The sequence below is a fragment of the Urocitellus parryii genome, unplaced genomic scaffold, assembly GCF_045843805.1.
Source record: "Urocitellus parryii isolate mUroPar1 unplaced genomic scaffold, mUroPar1.hap1 Scaffold_40, whole genome shotgun sequence".
NCBI classification, from domain to species: domain Eukaryota; kingdom Metazoa; phylum Chordata; class Mammalia; order Rodentia; family Sciuridae; genus Urocitellus; species Urocitellus parryii.
In genome coordinates, this window is record NW_027553586.1 from 7654351 (window position 1) to 7658850 (window position 4500).

General features: G+C 43.5%; 1 pseudogene; it reads right to left on the minus strand.

Annotated features, from left to right (window-relative positions):
• Positions 1-2549: 2549 nt before the first annotated feature.
• On the minus strand, positions 2550-3236 carry LOC144252267 (large ribosomal subunit protein uL1 pseudogene; annotated as a pseudogene).
• Positions 3237-4500: the final 1264 nt, after the last annotated feature.

Below are 4500 nucleotides of genomic sequence, written 5' to 3' on the forward strand. Positions count from 1 at the left end.
GGTTGTGGCTCAGTGGTGGAATGCTGTCTTAGGTGAATGAGGCCCTGGGTTCCATTCTCAACAGCACATTAAATTAAATAAATAAAATAAAGTTATTTTTTAAAAGGTAAATTGAAGGTCTCTTGCTTCTTAAGTTTTCTCCTTTTATAATATAAACTTGCCTCTTTTAGGATGTAAATGTATTGAATTAATAATCCCCTAATTATCACTAATAACACCCCAGTTTCCTCTTTAAAGTGTGTATTTTTAAATTGATTTGATTCTCTCATTCTACATATAATATGTAAGGTAACCAAAAAAAAATCATCGCTTGAATTCTAAACCAAGCTGAATGCAAGATGTGAATAGGATATTGCACTCAAAACAACTCAAGATGCAAATCTTTAGTATTGATGAATATTTGCTAATATTCTATTTATATATTCTACTTATATATTTTGCTCTTTGTATTAAGATCATGTATATGTGTATATATATTTATATAAAAATTCTCCAATTATATTAAATCTGGTTACCAAATAAAAATGCATTCTTGTAATGCCAGAGAGTAAGGAAGTGCTCTCTGAATAAGCATGTGTCAAGGGGACACAGGAGCCATCAAATAGTGGACAAATTTGAGCAATAAAATAAATAACCTACTATTAGAACAAAAGACATAAAAAATCACAAGTCCATAGTGATATAAACAAATGATTGAATAAATTAATAAATGAGATGGAACAGAACTCTCCTCTACAAAAGAATTCCAAATAATTCATACAGACACTCTATTCTCAAGGAGACAGAGCACGACTGTCCATGTGTCACTGACACCTTTCCTGCTGAACAATGAGGCCCGTCCACTCACCTCCAGGTTTGGACACTGACATTTATGGGGATGGAGGATGGAAGACTCTAACTAGCAGTCATCTAAACCCTTCTAAACAAGTAATTTGTCAACTACTATGTCCTCTCATTCTGCTTCCCCAAATTAGGAGAGGGTTTTACAAATGGGTGGATGGAAAGAAGAACAAATGGGAAAAAATAAATGAGTAAATAAAGAAATGTGCATATAAACATGGAGCATGAATGAGCACTTCTCTCAAGCTATCCATCTGCTTATGGTATCGAAGACCAGCATCTGGGCCCTTGTATGGAAGTATTATCTTAGATGACTTGTTAAAGAACTCCTGCTGAAAAACCTAGCCAAAGAAATTGTACTTAGGGAAGAGAACATAAGGAACAGGGACATATGTACTCCTCTGGATGTTATGATGCCATATCCAAGTGAATGTTAAAACCAATGGCCCTTCAGGATCTTCACAGAACTGTCACCCTAAACTGTGTCTTAATGCTAGACTTCAGCTTTAATCAAGATTTGTTGTGTGACAAAGTTAGTTCTGCACGTGCTGTAAAATTATGGTTGAGAAAATTGTCCACTTTGTTATTCAAAGACAGCTATGAACATTTTTGTTATGTAACTTTTATCCTCTTTCCTGTTTTATCTTGGCTGGTAAGAAGCTCAGTGTCAAACAAGATGATCAATCATAGTGAATAGATTGGCCTACAGCAATACACAACTTTCAGTCCCAATAAACAAATATATTTACTCTTACTTAGGCCTATACCTTTAACTACATCATGTAAAACCTTAGTTTTGCCTGTCTCAGATAAGAAAAATAAATGAATAAAAATATAGTGTTTATGTAATGCCAGCATGTTTATTTCTTTTCTTTTATTTTTTAATGTTTATTTTTTAGTTTTCGGCGGACACAACATCTTTGTATGTGGTGTTGAGGATCGAACCCGGGCCGCACGCATGCCAGGTGAGCGCGCTACCACTTGAGCCACATCCCCAGCCCCCAGCATGTTTATTTCTAATGCAGACTAAGATGAATGAAAAACAAAACAAGACTTATCTTCAAAGCACTTGTGTAGGCTCTGGGAATCAAATTCATTTGACTGATTGGTCTTGCACACCCAGCCATGAACACGTGCATCCAACATGGTGCCCATACTATCCAGTGAGGCACACTCACTGTGAGCCCACTCACCCGCACTGCACCCTCATCCTCACTCAACATTCTCTGGCTCAGACCTTAATCCAAGACCCAGCATGTAGGTAGATGAGCAGATGATTTACCTACATGCAGTCAAGATCTAACTGGTTCTGTTTAGTTTCAATCCTGACTCTCTCTCTCTACCTGTGATTATTGCCATCTTCAGTGAGTATGGAAAGTATCACAAGGAAGACCCTGGCTTTCCCCTGCTTCTCCTGCTGTACCGCATCCACATTTTAAAACCATCTTGAGCCTGGTGTGGTGGTGCATGCCAGTAATCCCAGCAGCTTGGGAGGCTAAGGCAGGAGGATGGCGGATTCAAAGCCAGCCTCAGCAAAAGCAAGACACTAAGTAATTCAGTGAGACCCTGTCTCTAAATAAAATTCAAAATAGGGCTGGGGATGTGGCTCAGTGGTCGAGTGCCCCTGATTTCAATTACCAGTACCCGCCAAAAACATGTAGATGTGGGAAGAAAGACCTGATGATAACTTTTTTTTTTTTTTTAAGGGATGGTAGCACTAGGATTTATTAGGATGTGCCTTAATACAGGCGCTGGGGCTTGCCCATGGTGCACTTGATGTATAAAGCCCGGACATTCTGCCAATTCTTCTTGAGCAATGACACCAGGAAGTTGACAGCCAGGTGGATGTTATACACAAGCTCATCATCTGTCATCTTCACATGACCAACAGCAACAGCCAGATATAGCACCTTCTTCATCTGAAACTTGATTGTGGATTTCACCTCATCAACTTTGGCCACCATGTTTTCATTGTGTGTCAGCAGGGAAGGGAATTTGCCAGCCTTATTTAAGCCTGGACCCAGGATTCGTGGAATCTGCTTTATCAAGGACTCTGAGGCCAAAAAGGCATCATACTTCTTGGCTAGCTTCTTGACCAACTTCTTATTCTTGTTGAGCTTCTTCAATGCCTCGATGTCCATGTGGGGGATATCCACAGCCTTGGCCTCGTTACAGTGTTGCTGGTCCCCCAGGACGCACACAGAGAACTTAGGGCGGGGAGTGGACTTAAGCCTGACGGTGCCCGAGAAGCGCTTGTCCTTCTGGGGATCATAGTTCTTCAAGCTGATCTGCAGCTCCACCGTTTCCAGAAACTTGCGGCGCTTGCGCTGGTTCCCGTGCAGGACTTCCCGCACCGCCTCGTACAGGGTGTCGAGAGAGACTTTGCTGCTCATGGTTCCTCGTGCCGCAGTACCAGAAAGAGCACCTGATGATAACTTGAAAGGCAAATAACAGATACAGGTGGCTGAGAGAGCCTGGTGTGGAGCATCCTAGATTTAAGGGGAAGAATGAAGCCGGCGTGTCTCGCCCTAAGGCAAGGACTTCAATAAGTCTCATCCTGGCTTCCTGCCTCTCTGGCTCTCCCAGGACAGCTCCAGACCCCTGAGTATTTGCCTAGAGCAGGCTTTCTCCAGAATTTGCTGTATCTTCCTTTCTTTTAGGGGCTGTCCTGTGCAGTGTAGGATATTGGTCAGGATCTCTGGCCAAAGCCCATTAGATGCCAACCACGCCTGCCCCAGCTGTGACAGCCAAAGATGTCTGTAGACCTTGAGAAATCCACCAGGTTGAGAACCACCAGTCCAGGGCATGGGGGAACACCACAGAGCATGGGAGTCCATAAGCAGAGGCTGTCAAGGGTCCGTGGAGGTTGCTAGATCACTATTGCAGGGCACATGGTTTGGCCCAGAGAAGCATACCGACTGTAAGGGGATTTCAAGGAGCCAGGTCAGTGACCGATTCCCAGCCCTTCAGCCTGAGTGCCATCTTCCCAGAATAACTTTCCAGCCCCCCACCCTGAGAAATGGGTTGGAAATCAATGGAGTGGACCCTTTCCATTTTCTGGGTGTTTTGTTGTTTGGGCCCTCATGATTTGGCACTGGTTGACAAACAGGCCCAGCTGGGGTGAAATTTACTCTTTTCCTCAGCTGAAGGGGGCTAGCTTTGTGATGAGTGTTAGAAATAAACAAGATGGCCCCAGGAGTGATCTTCACCCTGCCGCCAAGCACTTGACACATGTACTTCCTTGGCTCACTTGTCTGCTGGCTGCAGATGAATGATATCTATGAGAACAGATGTCTTGGGGGCTATCAGGAACACACCTCTTGGATGTCTCCAAAGGAGAGTTATTGACAAGCTCTGTAATCTAATTTCTCATGAGTTCCGAATACCAGCTCTTCCCAGACCCCACTGACCTTTGTAAGTGAAGCAGGAAATTCATGTCCCCAGGAAGTAAAACAAGAACTATTTGCCCCTGGCCCCACTCCATGAGGTCATGCCTTGGGTCCTCTGGAGTTGAGGCCAACCTGACTCCTTATGGACAGCCGTGACTGACCAACAGTCAGAGGGTTCCTGCTGGGGAATGGCTGGTCACCAGGGCTCATCTGTTGAACCAAGCCCTTAGGCAACCCTGGAATCCCCTCACACAGGCAGAATCTACACTTC